This window comes from Hyperolius riggenbachi, chromosome 2 (assembly GCF_040937935.1).
Source record: "Hyperolius riggenbachi isolate aHypRig1 chromosome 2, aHypRig1.pri, whole genome shotgun sequence".
Classification (NCBI taxonomy): domain Eukaryota; kingdom Metazoa; phylum Chordata; class Amphibia; order Anura; family Hyperoliidae; genus Hyperolius; species Hyperolius riggenbachi.
Window position 1 is genome coordinate 100055394 of NC_090647.1, and position 17582 is coordinate 100072975.

A 17582-nucleotide genomic window follows, 5' to 3' on the forward strand; every position below is an offset into this window, starting at 1 on the left:
TGGATCCCTGTCCCCCGCAGAAAAACCGAAGCGCTCACCCGTGAGGCTTCGGCTCTTCTGCCCGGAAAAATTTCAGCATCCCCCTTGTACTTCCGCTTAGCGAGAAGTACAAGGAGGGAAAACAAAATTGAAGGTGTCCATCTTGTGGCCAAATAGCAAAACTACTTCTACACATTTTTACACTACAATTTACACATACAGCAACATTAAAAATTTACTGTTTATGTCCCACACCAAAATATTCCCCAAATAAAATTTTTAATAGAAAAAAAAATTAAAATAAAAAATAAAAAAAAGACATGAATAGTTACCTAAGGGTCTGAACTTTTTAAATATGCATTTGAAGGGGGTATACTACAACCATGTTTTAAATTATAAGCTTGTAAATTGTGATGGGTGCAAAACGGAAACAATGCACCTTTATTTCCAAATAAAATATTGGCGCCATACATTGTGATAGGGACAAAATTTAAATTGTATAATAACCGAGACATACGGGCAAATAAAATACATAGGTTTTAATTATGGTAGCATGGATTATTTTAGAGCTATAATGGCCGAAAACTTAGAAATAATGCATTTTTTCCATTTTTTTCCTATTAATCCTGTTAAAATGCATTTACAGTAAAGTGGCTCTTAGCAAAATTTACCACCCACAGAAAGCCCAATTAGTGGTGGAAAAAACAAGATATAGATCAATATATTGTGATAAGTAGTGATAAAGTTATTAGCGCATGAATGGGAGCTGAAAATTGCTCCGAAGCATAAGGTGAAAAATCCCCGCGGGCTGAAATGGTTAACTTACCTGGGGCTTCTTCCAGCCCCCTGTAGTCCTACAGGTCCCCCGATGTCCTCCAAGTCCAAGCTGTTCTGCTGCTTTACCCTTTTAAAAGCTAGCCCGCTGAGTCCCTTCATGGGCTACTGTGCATGGGCGGCCCTGGATAAGTGTCTCCTTGATCATTCTGTGAATGCGCAGTTCCGAAGATCAATCAGTGCAAATGCAGGACGATCTAGGCGATACTTGGCTGGGACCACACATGCGCAGCAGCCATCATCAGGGATCAGGCGGCAAGCTGTCGGAGGGACACAGCAGCAAAATGGTTCGGACCAGGAGGAGAGCAAGGGACCTGAAGCAATACAACAGGCTGAAAAAGTCCCAAGTACGTTAGAGGCAGTCCCTGGATCAAAAGTCTTGAGAGTTTAACCAACACTATCAAATATACACACATACACATAACTATAAACATTCTAGAAGACATTTAAAAATGTCCATATGTTTCAAGACATGTATTTATCTTGAAATAAAAATTGCCTGCAGCACCTAGTATTAGCTGCTGGTGTAAGCAGCGGCTAATTACTAGGCCTTAAGCCCCTTAGCTTCCGAGTTCCAATGAGATCGGGCGCATTTAACTTAGTTTGGCCGCAGGCAATGTTGTTATAACGTAAAAAATGCTCAGTGTCTGTAACTGGAATTTATATTACTCTATCTATCTAAATATATATATATATATATATATATATATATATATATATATATATATATATATATATATATATATATATATATATATATATATATATATATATATACACATATATTTTTCAAATAGATATTTATTTACATGTTTCAAAACATTTAAACATATGCATATTTTGAGCAAAATAAAAGCGCACAAATCAACACTTTTAGAATACCCAGATGATCAAGGAGGCAAATAACCCTTGCAAAGCATGATACAATATGCTTTAAAAGGGAAAAAAATCCTTCTTGGCTCTAAACGGCAACTGGATAAAATCCCTGGATCAACAGTCTACATGGCATTGCAGAAACAATGAAAATATTTTAAGAAATAAAAGTGTTTCAATTTTTCTTAACATGTAAGCTTTGTCACCTTCAGCACACACTGGGTAACAACAGGCCATGTGTGTAACTAGAAGGCCTCTGACCACTACATCCAGATGTGCTTTAGTTTCTCCTTATCTTGGGCCAGTCATGAACTTTTCCCCTCGAATCACTCTATGCATCTACGCACAAGCAGTTCTTGCACTACAGTTACTGTTCCAGGGGAAAATCTCATTTCTACCATCTTGGACTCCTATCTCAATCCCACGAGTTTAGCACTGCCCAACCATTATCTAAAACCTGTTTTTAAGCCTCATGTCATCACTTTTTGCTGCTTTGAATGAGCGATCAGAGAAGAGAATTTCACCTGGACAATAGGGATGAAAAAGGGCAAAATGCATGCATATACAGCATACTATTAAATATTTGGGTTAACCCTTGCTCCCTTTGCGTCTAAAGAAGAGGAGCCCCTCACTCTATCACCCCGTACTTGGGCAGCTTTACAAGCTAGGCCTTTCGTACGGAATGTAGAGCCACTCCTCAACCCGTTCGCTCTGGGTGACCAGGTCCTGCTGTCTGTCCTCCGTAAAGCGGTACACCTTCTTCCCATCCTTACAGTCGTGCGTGCGCAATCAGACGGGACAGCAGAGAAGGGTATTTTGCCTGATGGGTGGGATTAGCTGACTTAGAAATCAAAATAAAGTCATGTCTCTATTTTGATGAAGGGAGAGAGAGGGAGAGACAGAGACACTTGTATTCTAAATGTAGATATGGCAAAGTTCATTTCATAGGGCAGCAAAGTTTAGCTAAAACATTAGTACCATTAACAAGTCAGAGAGAAAGTTTAAAATGGGAAGGGTATAAATGAAAGCAATATGTAGTATACTTCAGGTGAGATCAGAACCAGGGATGAAAAAGTCCCTTATCATGTATGCCTTATTATGTATGCCTTTTCGTCACCTTCAGCACAGCCTGGGTAACAACAAGCCATGCATGAATCTAGAAGGCCTCTGACCAGTACAGCCAGTATCCTTTAACCATTTCAGCCGCCCAGACATGAAGCTCACGTCCGGGCGGCTGCTCTGCTGCACTCCTCCCGCCTGCGCGCGATCGCGGGCGCGCCTCCATGTCCCCGCGGTGTCCCCCGGTAGCCCTGGGATCAGTGAAAGGGAACATGGTTCCCGATCACGGATCCCTGTCCCCCGCAGAAAAACCGAAGCGCTCACCCGTGAGGCTTCGGCTCTTCTGCCCGGAAAAATTTCAGCATCCCCCTTGTACTTCCGCTTAGCGAGAAGTACAAGGAGGGAAAACAAAAATGAAGGTGGCCATCTTGTGGCCAAATAGTAAAACTACTTCTACACATTTTTACATTACAATTTACACATATAGCAACATTAAAAATTTACTGTTTATGTCACACACCAAAATATTCCCCAAATAAAATTTTTAATAGAAAAAAAAATTAAAATTAAAAATAAAAAAAAAAGACATAAATAGTTACCTAAGGGTCTGAACTTTTTAAATATGCATTTGAAGGGGGTATACTACAAACATGTTTTAAATTATAAGCTTGTAAATTGTGATGGGTGCAAAACGGAAACAATGCACCTTTATTTCCAAATAAAATATTGGCGCCATACATTGTGATAGGGACAAAATTTAAATGGTATAATAACCGACACATACGGGCAAATAAAATACATAGGTTTTAATTATGGTAGCATGGATTATTTTAGAGCTATAATGGCCGAAAACTTAGAAATAATGAATTTTTTCCATTTTTTTCTTATTAATCCTGTTAAAATGCATTTACAGTAAAGTGGCTCTTAGCAAAATGTACCACCCACAGAAAGCCCAATTGGTGGTGGAAAAAACAAGATATAGATCAATAAATTGTGATAAGTAGTGATAAAGTTATTAGCGCATGAATGGGAGCTGAAAATTGCTCCGAAGCATAAGGTGAAAAATCCCCGCGGGCTGAAATGGTTAACTTACCTGGGGCTTCTTCCAGCCCCCTGTAGTCCTACAGGTCCCCCACTGTCCTCCCAGTCCAAGCTGTTCTGCTGCTTTACCCCTTCAAAAGCTAGCCCGCTGAGCCCCTTCATGGGCTACTGTGCATGGGCGGCCCTGGATAAGTGTCTCCTTGATCGTTCTGTGAATGCGCAGTTCCGAAGATCAATCAGTGCAAATGCAGGACGATATAGGCGATACTTGGCTGGGACCACACATGCGCAGCAGCCATCATCAGGGATCAGGCGGCAAGCTGTCGGAGGGACACAGCAGCAAAATGGTTCGGACCAGGAGGAGAGCAAGGGACCTGAAGCAATACAACAGGCTGAAAAAGTCCCAAGTACGTTAGAGGCAGTCCCTGGATCAAAAGTCTTGAGAGTTTAACCAACACTATCAAATATACACACATACACATAACTATAAACATTCTAGAAGACATTTAAAAATGTCCATATGTTTCAAGACATGTATTTATCTTGAAATAAAAATTGCCTGCAGCACCTAGTATTAGCTGCTGGTGTAAGCAGCGGCTAATTACTAGGCCTTAAGCCCCTTAGCTTCCGAGTTCCAATGAGATCGGGCGCATTTAACTTAGTTTGGCCGCAGGCAATGTTGTTATAACGTAAAAAATGCTCAGTGTCTGTAACTGAAATTTATATTACTCTATCTATTTAAATAAATAAATAATATATATATATATATATATATATATATATATATATATATATATATATATACATATATATATATACACATATATTTTTCAAATAGATATTTATTTACATGTTTCAAAACATTTAAACATATGCATATTTTGAGCAAAATAAAAGAGCACAAATCAACACTTTTAGAATACCCAGATGATCAAGGAGGCAAATAACCCTTGCAAAGCATGATACAATATGCTTTAAAAGGGAAAAAAATCCTTCTTGGCTCTAAACGGCAACTGGATAAAATCCCTGGATCAACAGTCTACATGGCATTGCAGAAACAATGAAAATATTTTAAGAAATAAAGTGTTTCAATTTTTCTTATCATGTAAGCTTTGTCACCTTCAGCACACACTGGGTAACAACAGGCCATGTGTGTAACTAGAAGGCCTCTGACCACTACATCCAGATGTGCTTTAGTTTCTCCTTATCTTGGGCCAGTCATGAACTTTTCCCCTTCGAATCACTCTATGCATCTACGCACAAGCAGTTCTTGCACTACAGTTACTGTTCCAGGGGAAAATCTCATTTCTACCATCTTGGACTCCTATCTCAATCCCACGAGTTTAGCACTGCCCAACCATTATCTAAAACCTGTTTTTAAGCCTCATGTCATCACTTTTTGCTGCTTTGAATGAGCGATCAGAGAAGAGAATTTCACCTGGACAATAGGGATGAAAAAGGGCAAAATGCATGCATATACAGCATACTATTAAATATTGGGTTAACCCTTGCTCCCTTTGCGTCTAAAGAAGAGGAGCCCCTCACTCTATCACCCCGTACTTGGGCGGCTTTACAAGCTAGGCCTTTCGTACGGAATGTAGAGCCACTCCTCAACCCGTTCGCTCCGGGTGACCAGGTCCTGCTGTCTGTCCTCCGTAAAGCGGTACACCTTCTTCCCATCCTTACAGTCGTGCGTGCGCAATCAGACGGGACAGCAGAGAAGGGTATTTTGCCTGATGGGTGGGATTAGCTGACTTAGAAATCAAAATAAAGTCATGTCTCTATTTTGATGAAGGGAGAGAGAGGGAGAGACAGAGACACTTGTATTCTAAATGTAGATATGGCAAAGTTCATTTCATAGGGCAGCAAAGTTTAGCTAAAACATTAGTACCATTTACAAGTCAGAGAGAAAGTTTAAAATGGGAAGGGTATAAATGAAAGCAATATGTAGTATACTACAGGTGAGATCAGAACCAGGGATAAAACAGTCCCTTATCATGTATGCCTTATCATGTATGCCTTTTCGTCACCTTCAGCACAGCCTGGGTAACAACAAGCTATGCATGTATCTAGAAGGCCTCTGACCAGTACAGCCAGTATCCTTTAACCATTTCAGCCGCCCAGACGTGAAGCTCACGTCCGGGCGGCTGCTCTGCTGCACTCCCCTGCTCCTGTGCGCGATCGCGGGCGCGCCTCCATGTCCCCGCGGTGTCCCCCGGTAGCCCTGGGATCAGTGAAAGGGAACATGGTTCCCGATCACGGATCCCTGTCTTCCGCAGAAAACCGAAGCGCTCACCCGTGAGGCTTCGGCTCTTCTGCCCGGAAAAATTTCAGCATCCCCCTTGTACTTCCGCTTAGCGAGAAGTACAAGGAGGGAAAACAAAAATGAAGGTGGCCATCTTGTGGCCAAATAGTAAAACTACTTCTACACATTTTTACACTACAATTTACACATATAGCAACATTAAAAATTTACTGTTTATGTCCCCTACCAAAATATTCCCCAAATAAAATGTTTAATAGAAAAAAAAATTAAAATTAAAAATAAAAAAAAGATATAAATAGTTACCTAAGGGTCTGAACTTTTTAAATATGCATTTGAAGGGGGTATACTACAAACATGTTTTAAATTATAAGCTTGTAAATTGTGATGGGTGCAAAATGGAAACAATGCACCTTTATTTCCAAATAAAATATTGGCGCCATACATTGTGATAGGGACAAAATTTAAATTGTATAATAACCGAGACATAGGGGCAAATAAAATACATAGGTTTTAATTATGGTAGCATGGATTATTTTAGAGCTATAATGGCCGAAAACTTAGAAATAATGAATTTTTTCCATTTTTTTCTTATTAATCCTGTTAAAATGCATTTACAGTAAAGTGGCTCTTAGCAAAATGTACCACCCACAGAAAGCCCAATTAGTGGTGGAAAAAAACAAGATATAGATCAATAAATTGTGATAAGTAGTGATAAAGTTATTAGCGAATGAATGGGAGCTGAAAATTGCTCCGAAGCATAAGGTGAAAAATCCCCGTGGGCTGAAATGGTTAACTTACCTGGGGCTTCTTCCAGCCCCCTGTAGTCCTACAGGTCCCTCACTGTCCTCCCAGTCCAAGCTGTTCTGCTGCTTTACCCCTTCAAAAGCTAGCCCGCTGAGCCCCTTCATGGGCTACTGTGCATGGGCGGCCCTGGATAAGTGTCTCCTTGATCGTTCTGTGAATGCGCAGTTCCGAAGATCAATCAGTGCAAATGCAGGACGATCTAGGCGATACTTGGCTGGGACCACACATGCGCAGCAGCCACCATCAGGGATCAGGCGGCAAGCTGTCGGAGGGACACAGCAGCAAAATGGTTCGGACCAGGAGGAGAGCAGGGGACCTGAAGCTATACAACAGGCTGAAAAAGTCCCAAGTACGTTAGAGGCAGTCCTTGGATCAAAAGTCTTGAGAGTTTGACCAACACTATCAAATATACACACATACACATAACTATAAACATTCTAGAAGACATTTAAAAATGTTCATATGTTTCAAGACATGTATTTATCTTGAAATAAAAATTGCCTGCAGCACCTAGTATTAGCTGCTGGTGTAAGCAGCGGCTAATTACTAGGCCTTAAGCCCCTTAGCTTCCGAGTTCCAATGAGATCGGGCGCATTTAACTTAGTTTGGTCGCAGGCAATGTTGTTATAACGTAAAAAATGCTCAGTGTCTGTAACTGAAATTTATATTACTCTATCTATCTACATAAATAAATATATATATATATATATATATATATATATATATATATATATATATATATATATACACATATATTTTTCAAATAGATATTTATTTACATGTTTCAAAACATTTAAACATATGCATATTTTGAGCAAAATAAAAGCGCACAAATCAACACTTTTAGAATACCCAGATGATCAAGGAGGCAAATAACCCTTGCAAAGCATGATACAATATGCTTTAAAAGGGAAAAAAATCCTTCTTGGCTCTAAACGGCAACTGGATAAAATCCCTGGATCAACAGTCTACATGGCATTGCAGAAACAATGAAAATATTTTAAGAAATAAAAGTGTTTCAATTTTTCTTATCAAGTAAGCTTTGTCACCTTCAGCACACACTGGGTAACAACAGGCCATGTGTGTAACTAGAAGGCCTCTGACCACTACTAGTGGTGCTCAAATACCCCTTTTTAAAATTCGAGTTTGGTCGAATTCGAATAGTAAATTATTCGAGGTCAGTCGAATATTCGAGTCGAATAAATTTTACTATTCGATTCGACCTCGGACTTCGAGCTCACTATTCGAGTCGGTATTCGAGCTCATTATTCGAGCTGACTATTCGAATTGGCCTTAAATAGCTTCCCAACACTTGTTTTGAGGGTTAATGATGCAAGAAACATATTTTTTTCCAAGTGACAACAGCAAGTGATTATGTGGGGATGTTCCTTTAAAAAAAAAAAAAGGTGAAAAGAGAAGTTGTGTCCAGAATTTTGTTCAGTACTGTATATACTTCTTCTTCTTCTTCTTCTTCTTTATCTTCTATATCTTCTTCTTCTTCTTCTATATCTTCTTCTTCTTCTTCATCTTCTTCTTCTTCTTCTTCATCTTCTTCATCTTCATCTTCTTCATCTTCTTCATCTTCATCTTCTTCATCTTCTTCTTCATCTTCTTCATCTTCTTCATCTTCATCTTCTTCATCTTCTTCTTCATCTTCTTCATCTTCATCTTCTTCATCTTCTTCTTCTTCTTCTTCTTCTTCATCTTCTTCTTCATCTTCTTCATCTTCTTCTTCATCTTCTTCATCTTCATCTTCTTCATCTTCTTCTTCATCTTCTTCATCTTCTTCTTCTTCTTCTTATTCATCTTCTTCATCTTCTTCTTCTTCTTCTTCATCTTCTTCATCTTCATCTTCTTCTATATCGTCTTCTTCTTCACTTATTTCTCTTTTCATTTTTTTTTTTTTTAAAGAAATGCAGCTATTTTTGAGCGTAACAACAAATAGCTGGTGGCGCACGCATGTTGGAAGCGCCATTGTATGTGCTCCCTGGCAGTGGAAACACACAGACAGCAGGAGGTAAATTTAGCAGCAGGAGGAGGAGGATGAGTGTGTGGCAGCATGCAGTCAATGAGGCAGGCAGCGTGACATAATAGCCCTGGTACCTAGCGGTGATACCATGGCTGTAAATAAACACAACAGGAGGTCCCAGACAGCGGTCGTGCAGCCCACATTGTGTCCAATACACAACTGGGACAACACAGTTTTCAACCCGGGCACCTCAGAAAAATTAAACCTTTTTTTGTAATGGTTTTGTAGTTTTGGTTTTACAACCAATTACACAGATATATAGCTATTTTTTGACGTAATAGCTGGTGGCAGAGTGGCAGCAGAAGGTAAATCTGTGTACCCTGGCGGTGGGAAACACAGACAGACAGCAGCAGCAGCAGGAGGAGGAATGGAGGAGAGTAATTATGTGAGCAGCTATTGTTTGACGTAATAGCTGGTGGCAGTGTGGCAGCAGAAGGTAATTCTGTGTACCCTGGCAGTGGGAAACACAGACAGACAGCAGCAGCAGGAGGAATGGAGGAGTAGTGTGAGTGTGGCAGCAGGTAGGCAGCGTGACATAATAGCCCTGGTACCTAGCGGTGATACCAGGGCCGTAAATAAACACAACAGGAGGTCCCAGACAGCGGTCGTGCAGCCCACATTGTGTCCAATACACAACTGGGACAACACAGTTTTCAACCCGGGCACCTCAGAAAAATTAAACCTTTTTTTTTTTTTAATGGTTTTTTGGTTTTTGGTTTTACAACCAATTTAGCTATTTTTGGACGTAATAGCTGGTGGCAGAGTGGCAGCAGAAGAAGGTAATTCTGTGTACCCTGGCAGTGGGAAACACAGACAGACAGCAGCAGCAGGAGGAGGAATGGAGGAGTAGGCGAGCAGCTATTGTTTGACGTAATAGCTGGTGGCAGAGTGGCAGCAGAAGGTAAATCATCTGTGTACCCTGGCAGTGGGAAACACAGACAGACAGCAGCAGCAGCAGCAGGAGGAGGTATGGAGGAGCAGTGTGAGTGTGGCAGCAGGTAGGCAGCGTGACATAATAGCCCTGGTACCTAGCGGTGATACCAGGGCCGTAAATAAACACAACAGGAGGTCCCAGACAGCGGTCGTGCAGCCCACATTGTGTCCAATACACAACTGGGACAACACAGTTTTCAACCCGGGCACCTCAGAAAAATTAAACCTTTTTTTGTAATGGTTTTGTAGTTTTGGTTTTACAACCAATTACACAGATATATAGCTATTTTTTGACGTAATAGCTGGTGGCAGAGTGGCAGCAGAAGGTAAATCTGTGTACCCTGGCGGTGGGAAACACAGACAGACAGCAGCAGCAGCAGGAGGAGGAATGGAGGAGAGTAATTATGTGAGCAGCTATTGTTTGACGTAATAGCTGGTGGCAGTGTGGCAGCAGAAGGTAATTCTGTGTACCCTGGCAGTGGGAAACACAGACAGACAGCAGCAGCAGGAGGAATGGAGGAGTAGTGTGAGTGTGGCAGCAGGTAGGCAGCGTGACATAATAGCCCTGGTACCTAGCGGTGATACCAGGGCCGTAAATAAACACAACAGGAGGTCCCAGACAGCGGTCGTGCAGCCCACATTGTGTCCAATACACAACTGGGACAACACAGTTTTCAACCCGGGCACCTCAGAAAAATTAAACCTTTTTTTGTAATGGTTTTGTAGTTTTGGTTTTACAACCAATTACACAGATATATAGCTATTTTTTGACGTAATAGCTGGTGGCAGAGTGGCAGCAGAAGGTAAATCTGTGTACCCTGGCGGTGGGAAACACAGACAGACAGCAGCAGCAGCAGGAGGAGGAATGGAGGAGAGTAATTATGTGAGCAGCTATTGTTTGACGTAATAGCTGGTGGCAGTGTGGCAGCAGAAGGTAATTCTGTGTACCCTGGCAGTGGGAAACACAGACAGACAGCAGCAGCAGGAGGAATGGAGGAGTAGTGTGAGTGTGGCAGCAGGTAGGCAGCGTGACATAATAGCCCTGGTACCTAGCGGTGATACCAGGGCCGTAAATAAACACAACAGGAGGTCCCAGACAGCGGTCGTGCAGCCCACATTGTGTCCAATACACAACTGGGACAACACAGTTTTCAACCCGGGCACCTCAGAAAAATTAAACCTTTTTTTGTAATGGTTTTGTAGTTTTGGTTTTACAACCAATTACACAGATATATAGCTATTTTTTGACGTAATAGCTGGTGGCAGAGTGGCAGCAGAAGGTAAATCTGTGTACCCTGGCGGTGGGAAACACAGACAGACAGCAGCAGCAGCAGGAGGAGGAATGGAGGAGAGTAATTATGTGAGCAGCTATTGTTTGACGTAATAGCTGGTGGCAGTGTGGCAGCAGAAGGTAATTCTGTGTACCCTGGCAGTGGGAAACACAGACAGACAGCAGCAGCAGGAGGAATGGAGGAGTAGTGTGAGTGTGGCAGCAGGTAGGCAGCGTGACATAATAGCCCTGGTACCTAGCGGTGATACCAGGGCCGTAAATAAACACAACAGGAGGTCCCAGACAGCGGTCGTGCAGCCCACATTGTGTCCAATACACAACTGGGACAACACAGTTTTCAACCCGGGCACCTCAGAAAAATTAAACCTTTTTTTTTTTTTAATGGTTTTTTGGTTTTTGGTTTTACAACCAATTTAGCTATTTTTGGACGTAATAGCTGGTGGCAGAGTGGCAGCAGAAGAAGGTAATTCTGTGTACCCTGGCAGTGGGAAACACAGACAGACAGCAGCAGCAGGAGGAGGAATGGAGGAGTAGGCGAGCAGCTATTGTTTGACGTAATAGCTGGTGGCAGAGTGGCAGCAGAAGGTAAATCATCTGTGTACCCTGGCAGTGGGAAACACAGACAGACAGCAGCAGCAGCAGCAGGAGGAGGTATGGAGGAGCAGTGTGAGTGTGGCAGCAGGTAGGCAGCGTGACATAATAGCCCTGGTACCTAGCGGTGATACCAGGGCCGTAAATAAACACAACAGGAGGTCCCAGACAGCGGTCGTGCAGCCCACATTGTGTCCAATACACAACTGGAACAACACAGTTTTCAACCCGGGCACCTCAGAAAAATTAAACCTTTTTTTTTTTTAATGGTTTGTTTGGTTTCGGTTTTGCAACCAATATAGCTATTGTTTGACGTAATAGCTGGTGGCAGAGTGGCAGCAGAAGAAGGTCATTCTGTGTACCCTGGCAGTGGGAAACACAGACAGACAGCAGAAGGGCAGTACACAGCAGCCCACTGTAGGTGTAAAATGTGTGGCTGCAGGCGACGTAATAGTCAAAGTGAACCAGGCTGGCTTAGTGAGCAGGAGCCAGGAGGTGGTAAAGGGTGGTAAGGCACATTAACGATGGTTCCGGCAGCCAGTTCATGTCCCCCTCTCGCCGACAACAGGGGCCAGGAACTCGCCTTCCACCCACGCCTGGTTCATCTTCAGAAACGTCAGTCTGTCCACAGACTTGTGAGACAGACGTGAGCGTTTCTCGGTGACCACGCCACCAGCTGCACTGAAGCAGCGCTCGGACAGCACGCTGGAAGGGGGGCAGGACAGCACTTCCAGGGCGTACTGCGCTAGCTCGCTCCAGATCTCCATGCGCTTGACCCAATACTCCATGGGATCAACAGGGGCATCGCTGTCAAGCCCGCTGTACGACCCCATGTAGTCAGCCACCATGCGGGTCAGGCGCTGGCTGTGACCGGAGGAGGATGCTGCTGCATGCATCTCCTCTCTAGTCACTGCTGCCGGAGCCTCTACAGTCCTGTAGAGCTCGTGGCTGAGAGACAGCAGGTCTGTGGGGCGCTTGCTGCTGCTGGATGCAGGCACCTGCTGCTGCCTCTGTGCTGGCTGCTGGACAGTGGGGGTGGAAGGCTGGGGGAAGGCTTCCTCCAAGCGCTCAACAAGGGCCTGCTGCAAGCTCCTTATTTGTTGCGCTGGGTCTCCTCCTGCAGGCGGCAGGAACTGGCTCAACTTCCCCTTGAGGCGTGGGTCCAACATCATGCTGATCCAGATGTCCTCCCTCTGCTTCATCTGGATCACCCTGGGGTCCCTGCGCAGGCACGCCAGCATGTGCGCTGCCATTGGGAAGAGGCGGGCCACGTCTGCTGGCACATCGACGTCAGTGCTGTCCTCATCCTCCTCCTCTGCCGCCTCATCCTCTCTCCACCCCCGCACCAACTCAGCTGCGCTGTGCTGATCCCCCTCATCAGCAGCCAGGTCAGGGACCTCCACCAAGTCCTCCTCCTCCTCCCCCTCAGAGGTGGACTGCGCAGCTGGTTGCCGCTCCTGCTGGTCCAAGGCTGCCGCTCCCTGTTCCAGCAAACCATCGAGGGCCCTGTTCAGCAGAGAAACCAGGGGCACCCACTCGCAGACCATAGCATGGTCCCTGCTCACCATGTTTGTGGCCTGCAGGAAGGGAGCCAGCACAAAGCACACCTGCTGCATGTGCCTCCAGTCATCATCGGGGACGATGGACGGGATGTTGCTGGTCTTGTCCCTTCTCCGAGCTGCGGAAACAGTGGCCAGGGCAAGGTACTGGTTGACAGCGTGCCTCTGTTCAACCAGACGCTCCAACATCGCCAGGGTGGAGTTCCAGCGAGTCGGAACGTCAATGATCAGCCGATGGCGTGGCAGATCCAGCTCCTTTTGCACGTCTTCCAGGCTCGCACAGGCTGCAGCCGAGCGCCGGAAGTGACGCACAACATTCCTTGCCGTTTCCAGCAGTTCGCCCATCCCCTGGTAGGTGCGCAGGAACTTCTGCACCACCAGGTTCAGCACGTGGGCAAGACAGGGGATGTGGGTCAGGTTTCCCCTGTCTATGGCAGCAACCAGATTGGCCCCATTGTCGGACACCACCTCTCCGACTCTGAGGCCTCTGGGGGTCAGCCAAATCCTCTCCTGCTCCTGGAGTTTGGCCAACACGTGGGCTGCCGTCAGCTTGGTCTTGCCAAGGCTGACCAAGTGCAGCAGCGCTTGGCAGTGGCGGGCCTTCACGCTGCTGCTGAGGCGGGGGGTTTGGCCAGGTGTGGCGGAGGATGGCAGAGGATCGGAGGAACCCGCTGCAGTTCCCCTGACCCTGCGGGGTGGCACCACCCACTGTGTTGCTGCTGCTGCTGCTGCTGTGCCCGCTGCTGCTCTCCCATCCTCACCCCCTTCCACCAAGCTGACCCAGTGGACAGTGAAGGACAGGTAGCGGCCTGTCCCGAAGCGGCTGCTCCAGGAGTCCATGGTGACGTGGACCCTTTCACCAACCGCGTGCTCCAGCCCTCGCTCCACATTGGCCATCACAAAGCGGTGCAGTGCTGGAATGGCCTTGCGGGAGAAAAAGTGTCTGCTGGGGAGCTGCCAGTCTGGGGCTGCACAAGCAAGCAGCGCCCGCATGTTGCTCCCCTCCTGCACGAGCGTGTACGGCAGGAGTTGGGAGCACATGGCCCGTGCCAGCAAGCCGTTCAGCTGCCGCACGCGACGGCTGCTGGGAGGCAGAGCCCTAACCACCCCCTGGAAGGACTCGCTCAAAAGGCTCTGGCGTGGCCTTTTGCTGACACGGGAATCACCAGACACAGCGGAGGAGGCCACTGAGGACTGGCTGCCAGAACAGGCCTCAGTGTCGGCGGCAGGAGTTGCAGAGGGGGGAGGAGCAGTGCGTTTCCGCACTCCTGCTGGTGCTGCTGGAGGAGCAGGAGGGCGGGTGGCTGCTGTTGCTGCTGCTGAAGGCTGTGCAGTGATGGGTGTGGTGCCACTGCCAGCACCAGATGCCTTCAGCCTCTGGAACTCCTCATGCTGGTGGAAATGTTTAGCCGCAAGGTGGTTGATCAGCGAGCTGGTGCTGAACTTTAAGGGGTCTGCACCTCTGCTCAACTTCCGCTGACAGTGGTTGCAAGTGGCGTACTTGCTGTACACAGTGGGCATGGTGAAAAAGCGCCAGATTGGTGACAGAAACATCCCCCTACGGCATGGAAGCGCTGCTGCCTGTCTCCCTGTGGTGGTTGGGGGGGGGCTTGGGTGCGGCTGGTGGTGGTACTGGCTGATGCTGCTGCTGCTGCTGCTGAGCCTGAGACACCAGCAGGCTGTGGGTCGCTGCCAATGCTTGCAATGATGCGCCTCCTTGCAAGGCCCACAAGCGCATCCTCCTCCTCCTCCGAGCTGCTGAGGACGACATCCCCTGGAGGTGGTGGCACCCAGTCTCTGTCTGTCACCGGGTCATCAACATCATCCTCCCCCTCCTCAAACATGTCCTGCTGGGATGATGACCCCCCAAACTCCTCTCCTGATGCATGGATGGGCTGCTTGACTGTCGCCACAGTCTTGCTGTCCAATCCCTCATCCCCCAAAGTGCCCATCAGCATCTCCTCCTCAAAATCGCCAACAACAGCAGACAATTGACTCATCATGCCTGGGGTCAAAAGAGTGCTGAATGAGAGGTCGGCGACTGACGGTGAACTGGCCTCCTCCCCAGACCCTGCTGGGCGGCTGCTGCGAACAGGGGTGGTGGTGGTGGTGGTGGTGAGGGTGGAGGCCTCGGATGCAGAGCTGATGGCGGGCTGCTCATCCTCCGTCATGAGTTGCACCACAGTGTCTGCATCCTTTTCCTCAATGGGACGTTTCCGACCCGGCTGGAGGAAAATCGGAGCAGGTGCTACACGCTGCTGCTGCTGTGTCTCTGCAGCGTGAGTTGCAGATGCTCCTGCTGGGCGGCGCCCAAGGCGTCCACGGCCAGTGGCTATGGGAGGAATGTTAGCCACTGACGCTGCTGCTGCTGCTGCGGAACTGTGCATGGTGGCGCGCCCGCGGCCGCGGCTTGCCACAATGCTGCTCCCTCTCCTCCTGATTCCCTTGCTGCCCTTCCCCTTGCCCAAACCGCGCTGGCTGCCACTTCCAGACATCTTCAATGTTTTGGGCGTATAGACAAAAGTTTTTTAAAAGGGCGGGTGAAAAGTGGGGTACTTTAATGGAGTGGGTTGGTTGGTGAGGTGACTGAGTGAGTGTCCCCTAGTACAGTAAGTAAGTAGTAACAGTCAGGAAGTACAACTAGCAGTTACAATAATCAGTAGTAATCACAAGTAAATTTAGTGTGTGTACACTCAGACAGTGAGTGCACGCAGGCAGGAGCTAGTAGCCTATGAACACAGTGACTGAGTGTCCTAGACTCCTAGTACAGTAAGAGTAAGTAGTAGCAGTAAGAAGAACTAACTAATTACAATAATCAATCAGCGATCAGAAGGAAATGGAGTGTGGGTGTGTGTACACTCAGACAGTGAGTGCACGCACGCAGGAGCTAGTAGCCTATGAACACAGTGACTGAGTGTCCTAGACTCCTAGTACAGTAAGAGTAAGTAATAACAGTAAGTAGAACTAACTAATTACAATAATCAATCAGCGATCAGAAGGAAATGGAGTGTGGGTGTGTGTACACTCAGACAGTGAGTGCACGCACGCAGGAGCTAGTAGCCTATGAACACAGTGACTGAGTGTCCTAGACTCCTAGTACAGTAAGAGTAAGTAGTAACAGTAAGAAGAACTAACTAATTACAATAATCAATCAGCGATCAGAAGGAAATGGAGTGTGGGTGTGTGTACACTCAGACACTGAGTGCACGCACGCAGGAGCTAGTAGCCTATGAACACAGTGACTGAGTGTCCTAGACTCCTAGTACAGTAAGAGTAAGTAATAACAGTAAGTAGAACTAACTAATTACAATAATCAATCAGCGATCAGAAGGAAATGGAGTGTGGGTGTGTGTACACTCAGACAGTGAGTGCACGCACGCAGGAGCTAGTAGCCTATGAACACAGTGACTGAGTGTCCTAGACTCCTAGTACAGTAAGAGTAAGTAGTAACAGTAAGAAGAACTAACTAATTACAATAATCAATTAGCGATCAGAAGGAAATGGAGTGTGGGTGTGTGTACACTCAGACAGTGAGTGCACGCACGCAGGAGCTAGTAGCCTATGAACACAGTGACTGAGTGTCCTAGACTCCTAGTACAGTAAGAGTAAGTAATAACAGTAAGAAGAACTAACTAATTACAATAATCAATTAGCGATCAGAAGAAAATGGAGTGTGGGTGTGTGTACACTCAGACAGTGAGTGCACGCACGCAGCAGCTAGTAGCCTATGAACACAGTGACTGAGTGTCCTAGACTCCTAGTACAGTAAGAGTAAGTAATAACAGTAAGTAGAACTAACTAATTACAATAATCAATCAGCGATCAGAAGGAAATGGAGTGTGGGTGTGTGTACACTCAGACAGTGAGTGCACGCACGCAGGAGCTAGTAGCCTATGAACACAGTGACTGAGTGTCCTAGACTCCTAGTACAGTAAGAGTAAGTAGTAACAGTAAGAAGAACTAACTAATTACAATAATCAATCAGCGATCAGAAGGAAATGGAGTGTGGGTGTGTGAACACTCAGACAGTGAGTGCACGCAGGCAGGAGCTAGTAGCCTATGAACACAGTGACTGAGTGTCCTAGACTCCTAGTACAGTAAGAGTAAGTAGTAACACCAGTAAGTAGAACTAACTAATTACAATAATCAATCAGCGATCAGAAGGAAATGGAGTGTGGGTGTGTGTACACTCAGACAGTGAGTGCACGCAGGCAGGAGCTAGTAGCCTATGAACACAGTGACTCAGTGTCCTAGACTCCTAGTACAGTAAGAGTGAGTAAGTACAAGTAGTAACAGTAAGTAGAACTAACTAATTACAATAAT